Raw genomic sequence first — 7,285 nt, 5'->3', positions numbered from 1 at the left:
ATTTTTCCAGGATAATACATGTTCTATGACTATTGTAGCGGTACGCTCCTAGGATTGCCAACAGTGAGGGAGAACCCAGAGTTAGAGAAGAGGATTATCCCCATTTTCATGTACACTACCAGTCAAAAGTTTGGACACACCTACTCATTCCAGGGTTTTTCTTTCGTTTGACTATTTTCTACATTGTAGAATAATAGTGAAGACATCAAAACTATGAAATAACACATATGGAATCATGTAGTAACCAAAAAAGTGTTAAACAAATAGCCACCCTATGCCTTGATGACAGCTTTTCACACTCTTGGCATTCTCTCAACCAGCTTTATGAGGTCCAGGATAAAGGAATGTGTCCGGCTTTTGTCTGTCAGCTTTCTAGGTTATCCAGATTCCTCAGAAGTGCTAACACTCTTCCTCCTGTGCCTCTCTTCTGATGCTGCAGACTCAGAGACTTTTGTGATTGACTTGTGCTGCAAGCTCTTTGAGAAAATACCCTTTGCTTCCTGTTTGTGAGGTAGCAGAGAAATACATTAGCATACAATTCTAAAATAAGTTATCTTTCACCATAATTAAAATATTTATTTAATTCAATAAACAACATTTCATTCATTAAACCAATGGCCAAGGTGAGCATACAGTCACAAGTTTGGATTTTCATTCAACACTTACTTCCTTTTTGTTGAACTCTCCTGCTGCATCTCCCTTTCTCTTGCCTGTAACATCTCCCTCGTTCCTGAAAATTTTTAATGACTTTAGTGACATGGCCATGTATCCAGTAACTCACAAACTCAAGCATCCACAGGTCCACACAATTATAAACACACACACACCGTGAGTCCCACTTCCTCTTCCTACTGAGGGCCATCTTCTTCTCAAAACCTTCTTTTCCTTGAGAGCCTCTTTGGCCCTGGGATCCTGAGCTTCCAGGTTGAGGGAAGAGGTCTGCCGCTTCCTCTCTGTACAGGGAGTTAACATCACAGAGTGAATGGACCATTACCACACCCTCAGCATTTACAAAAACATACAGCACCAGTCAAAAGTTTGGACATTGCCAAAACAAGTGAAGTAGATAGTAAACAAAAGTGAAATAAACAATAAATATTAACAGTAAACATTACACTCAGAAGTTCCAAAAGAATAAAGACATTTCAAATGTCATTATGTATATATACAGTGTTGTAACAATGTGCAAATAGTTAAAGTACAAATGGGAAAATAAATAAACATAAATATGGGTTGTATTTACAATGGTGTTTGTTCTTCACTGGTTGCCCTTTTCTTGTGGCAACAGGTCACAAATCTTGCAGCTGTGATGGCACACTGTGGTTTTTCACCCAGTAGATAAGGGAGTTTATCAAAATTGGGTTTGTTTTCTAATTCTTTGTGGATCGCTGTAATCTGAGGGAAATATGTGTCTCTAATATGGTCATACATTTGGCAGGAGGTTAGGAAGTGCAGCTCAGTTTCCACCTCATTTTGTGGGCAGTGTGCACATAGCCTGTCTTCTCTTGAGAGCCAGGTCTGCCTACGGCGGCCTTTCTCAATAGCAAGGCTATGCTCACTGAGTCTGTACATAGTCAAAGCTTTCCTTAAGTTTGGGTCTTAAGTCTCTCTCTCTCTCTCTCTCTCTCTCTCTCTCTCTCTCTCTCTCTCTCTCTCTCTCTCTCTCTCTCTCTCTCTCTCTCTCTCTCTCTCTCTCTCTCTCTCGGCTTTCATGAGAGTCAGTGTGCCTGAGCACAAAGACGGACACAGTCTGGTTTCATCAGCCCTTCTCTCCCATCACCCCTGTATTCCACACAGCCTTGGACCGTCCAATCAACACCAGCACAGATTACATTTTGACACTTCACTCCTTCAACACACAGAGGCCTCATTCTGTCAGAAATAGAGCGAGAGAGAAAGAAAAGTTGTTTCTGTGAATGTGGCAGTAAGTGTGTAAGTGAGATGATATCTAGGTTATTTAATGTTTGTGTGCGAGTGCATGTGCATGTGTGCTGATGTTTAGGTCATGAGGGTGTGTGTGTGTGTGTGTGTGTGTGTGTATGTGAATGAGACAGTGCAGTATGCAGTGCATTCGGAAAGTATTCAGACCCCTTCACTTTTTCCACATTTTGTTACATTACAGCCTTATTACAGCCTTATTCTAAAATTGATTAAACATTTTAAAAAATATATATTTTTTAATAACTTTTCTTAAAACAAGAACAGTTTCTTAAAATAAATACCATTGTCTTAGCTTGTCTTTCTCAATCCTTTTTTTTCTAAGGAACCACACACGGACACCACAACATGGACTTTGTTGAGCTAAAATAGAGGCAGTTACTTAGAAGTTTGGCTAAAACCATTTTTGTTGGTTATCTTTCTCAGCAGACCACTTCCTCTATATGCCAAAGAGAGATTTTGTTTGTTTAAAGGCCCAATATATTTGGTACAAATCATTCCCTAAGTCCCAGAACTCAGCTGAATCTGGTAATGAATGGTGTTGCTGTTGAACAAGTTGAGGAGACTAAATTACTTGGCATTACCTTAGATTGTAAACTGTCATGGTCAAAACATATAGATTCAATGGTTGTAAAGATGGGGAGAGATCTGTCCATAATAAAGAGATGCTCTGCTTTTTTGACACCACACTCCAAAAAGCAAGTCCTGCAGGCTCTAGTTTTGTCTTATCTTGACTATTGTCCAGTCGTGTGGTCGAGTGCTGCAAGGAAAGACCTAGTTAAGCTGCAGCTGGCCCAGAACAGAGCGGCACGTCTTGCTCTTCATTGTAATCAGAGGGCTGATATAAATACTATGCAAACCAGTCTCTCTTGGTTAAGAGTTGAGGAGAGACTGACTGCATCACTTCTTCTTTTTATAAGAAACATTAATGTGTTGAAAATCACAAATTGTTTGCATAGTCAACTTACAGTACTAGTCAAAAGTTTGGACACACCTACTCATTCAAGTTTTAAAAAAAAACTATTTTCTACACTGTAGAATAATAGTGAAGACATCAAAACTATGAAATAACACATATGGAAAACATAGTATCCAAAAAAGTGTTAAACAAATAAAGATATATTCTATATTTGAGATTCTTTAAATAGCTACCCTTTGCCTTGATGACAGCTTTGCACGCTCTTGGCATTCTCTCAACCAGCTTCACCTGGAATGCTTTTCCAACAGTCTCGAAGGAGTTCCCACATATGCTGAGCACTTGTTGGCTGCTTTTCCTTCACTCTGCCGTCCGATTCATCCCAAACCATCTCAATTGGGTTGAGGTCGGGGGATTGTGGAGGCCAGGTCATCTGATGCAGCACTCCATCACTCGCCTTCTTGGTAAAATAGCCCTTACACAGCCTAGAGGTGAGTTGGGTCATTGTCCTGTTGAAAAACAAATGAAAGTCCCACTAAGCCCAAACCAGATGGGATGGCGTATCGCTGCAGAATGCTGTGGTAGCCATGCTGGTTAAGTGTGCCTTGAATTCTAAATAAATCACAGACAGTCTCACCAGCAAAGCACCCCCACACCATAACACCTCCTCCTCCATGCTTTACGGTGGGACCTACACATGCGGAGATCATCCATTCACCCACACCGCGTCTCACAAAGACACGCCGGTTGGAACCAAAAATCTCAAATTTGGACTCCAGACCAAAGGACACATTTTCACCGGTCTAATGTCCATTGCTCGTGTTTCTTGGCCCAAGCAGGTCTCTTCTTCTTATTGGTGTCCTTTAGTAGTGGTTTCTTTGTAGCGATATGACCATGAAAGCCTGATTCACACAGTCCCCTCTGACATTGACTGACCTTCATGTCTTGAAGTAATGATTGACTGTCGTTTCTCTTTACTTATTTGAGATGTTCTTGCCATAATATGGACTTGGTCTTTTACCAAATAGGGTTATCTTCTGTATACCCCCCCTACCTTGTCACAACACAACTGATTGGCTCAAACGCATTAAGAAGGAAATAAATTCCAAAAATTAACTTTAAAGAAGGCACACCTGTTAATTGAAATGCATTCCAGGTGACTACCTCATGAAGCTGGTTGAGAGAATGCCAAGGCAAAGGGTGGCTATTTGAAGAATCTCAAATATAAAATATATTTTGATTTGTTTTGGTTACTACATGATTCCATATGTGTTAGTCTCCCGAGTGGCGCAGTTGTCTAAGGCACTGCATCGCAGTGCTAGCTGTGCCACTAGAGATCCTGGTTCGAATCCAGGCTCTGTTGTAGCCGGCCGCGACCGGGAGACCCATGGGGCGGCGCACAATTGGCCCAGGGTAGGGGAGGGAATGGCCGGCAGGGATGTAGCTCAGTTTGCAACGCCAGGGTTGTGGGTTCGATTCCCAAGGGGGGCCAGTATGAAAAATAAACTAACTGTAAGTCGCTCTGGATAAGAGCGTCTGCTAAATGTTATTTCATAGTTTTGATGTCTTCACTATTATTCTACAATGTAAAAGTAAAGAAAAATCATTGAATGAGGAGGTGTGTCCAAACTTTCAACTGGTAGTGTACACACAGCTCTGATACACACACTAACCCCACCAGACATGCCACCAGGGTTTTTTTCACTGTCCACAAACAGCGTACAGTATTATATAGAGCCATTATTGCATGGAACTCCGTTCCATCTCATATTGCTCAAGTGAACAGCAAACCTGGTTTCAAAAAACAGATAAAGCAACACCACACAGCACAACGCCTCTCCCATATTTGACCTAGATAGTTTGTGTACATGTATTGTATGTAGGCGATGTGTGCCTTTTGTAAAAAAGAAAAATATTGTAGTTCTGTCTTGAGCTGTTGTTGTCTATTAATGTTCTGTATTATGTCATGTTTTGTTATGTGTGGACCCCAGGAAGAGTAGCTGCTGCTTTTGCAAAAGCTAATGGGGATTCTAATAAAATACCAATGCAGCCATTTTTATCTCAATATCAAATCATATCTGGGAAACAATTAAGTACATTACTGTGAAAAAAAAAAGTTTAATAAAATAGCTTCTTAGCAAAGAGCAATTTTTCAAGGAAGAATATTGCAAGGACTTTCAAACAGCTCTTACACTAAAAGGGCATTATCATCATTTTCACAGTTTCACATTATTATTCAAATCCCAGTGTGGAAAAATATAAATTATAAAACCTGGGCCTTTAAATAAATACCATTGTCTTAGCTTGTCTTAGATGTTCTCAGCTTGTCTTTCTCAATCTTTAAGGAACCCCATATTAGATTATAGTGATGGGGGAAAAAACCTATACAGTTACATATTGTATCGTTTTGACAATATCGCAACATTATCTTTGCGCTCGTTAGCTGTACCTTCAACAAAACTCCAGTGTTTTTCCTTCATAGCTTGTTCTCCATTTTCTTTTTAAATAGGGAGCCAGTTTGTTTTCAGCACTTTTACTGATCAAAACTAGTTTTCTCATGGCTCTCACTTGTCCCTATCACGTTTCAGGAGAAGACCCAGATGCAGACAGTGTCGAAGTAACAAAAGTATATTACAAAAACAGGGGGCAGGCAAACGACAGGTCAAGGGCAGGCAGAGGTCAGTAGTAATTCAGTTCAGAGTCCGAAAGGTATTGAACGGCAGGCAGTCTCAGGGTCAGGGCAGGCAGAGTTCAATAATCCAGGGTGGTGTGACAAGGTACAGAATGGCAGGCAGGCTCAGGGCAGGCAGAAAGGTGAAAACTAGAAAACAGGAACTTGAGAAAGACAGGTGCAAGGGGAAATAACTGGTAGGCTTGACGAAATAAAACTAACTGGCAACAGACAAACAGAGAACACAGGAATAAATACACTGGGGATAATGGGGAAGATGGGCGACACCTGGAGGCGGGTGGAGACAATCACAAAGACAGGTGAAACAGATCAGGGTGTGACAGTCCCTCTGCAGAAGACATACTGTATGGTGAGCAATATGTTTCGAACGTCGAATCACAATAAAATCACAGTATCGAATCGCAAATAAATATCGTAACAGCACCTAAATATGGTGATAATATCGTATTGTGAGGTCCCTGGCAATTCCCAGCCCTAATAGAGAACATGGACTTCATTGAGTTAGTTGTGTATCTCAGTTATTGGCATTCAATCAGGCAGAAATGCCGCCGGTATGACGTAGCACCGTGAAAAAGTCACTCTCAGTACCCTGGAAGTTAAAAGGAATACGATATTTAGATTGTGAAAATGTCTATCGTACATGTCAGATTTCAATACTGGCTGATGTCATAACTTGGGAGGATGTCTTCTCTCGAATGAGCCATTGATTATATTTTTGCGATGTTCCTACCTCGAGAAATGTGTGATTTAACTGTGGGTCTAGCACATTTTCTCTATTTGTCTGCCTCTTTAGTGCAGGGTGTATTGCATGATGCCGTTGCCAGAGATATTATAGAAAGGAGATAGGAACAAGCATTATGATATGCAGGTCTGCTGGAAACACGCTCTCTGGGTTCTAATCTCTTGCAATGTGTGAATCTGTGACCAAAGCTATTTTAGATCAAATTCATCAAGAATGGAAGAATTAGCTGGTAGAAGACCCTGCCAAGGACTCGTATTGGCAGTTCATTTAATTGAATTGTTTCAGTGCCATCCCTAAAACAGAATAACCCAGCCAGGAAGCCTCATTAACTCTTGTACTCTCTCTTCCATTTCCTGCACCCATTTCCTGTATACACCCACTGGCAGATAGATCCTTGTCAGTTATATCAATATGCACGTGTCAACAATGTATTATGTTGCTTGTTGTTAGTACTGTATACTATAGATATTGTAGATATAATATTTTATTGGCAAAGTGAAAAACTATTGTGTTGTGTTTAAACTTCCTGGTGCTGACCCATTAAACAAATCTGTCACAACGCCAGATTTCCTTTCTGAACTGAACAATGTGTTTAGCCTCTAATTCAAGCTAGAGTGCCTTCAGAAAGTATTCACATCCCTTGACCTTTTCCACGTTTTTTTCTGTTACAAAATGGGATTAAAATGGATATAATTGTCATTATCTGTCAACGAGCTACACAAAATACTCTGTAATGTCATAGTGGATTTAAAATTAATGAAAAATAAAACACTAATATACACTATATATACAAAAGTATGTGGACACCCTTTCAAATTAGTGGATTCAGCTATTTCAGCCACACCCGTTGCTGACAGGTGTATAAAATCGAGCACACAGCCATGCAATCTCCATAGACAAAGATTGGCAGTAGAATGGTCTTACTGAAGAGCTCATTGACTTTCAACGTGGTACCGTCATAGGATGCCACCTTTCCACCAAGTCAGTTCATCAAATT

At 40.4% G+C, this 7,285-nt stretch overlaps 1 long non-coding RNA gene across 1 annotated transcript; it reads right to left on the bottom strand.

Moving 5' to 3' along the window:
- Positions 1-423: 423 nt before the first annotated feature.
- On the bottom strand, positions 424-891 carry LOC121546139. Its single transcript, XR_005996337.1, has 3 exons — positions 828-891; positions 667-730; positions 424-500 (listed from the first exon to the last, which is right to left on the bottom strand). It is a non-coding gene; the product is annotated as an uncharacterized LOC121546139 (long non-coding RNA).
- Positions 892-7,285: the final 6,394 nt, after the last annotated feature.

Source organism: Coregonus clupeaformis, chromosome 3 (assembly GCF_020615455.1).
Source record: "Coregonus clupeaformis isolate EN_2021a chromosome 3, ASM2061545v1, whole genome shotgun sequence".
NCBI classification, from domain to species: Eukaryota; Metazoa; Chordata; class Actinopteri; order Salmoniformes; family Salmonidae; genus Coregonus; species Coregonus clupeaformis.
Note: the sequence above shows the minus strand (reverse complement) of the source record. Positions and strands in the feature narration are given on the sequence as shown.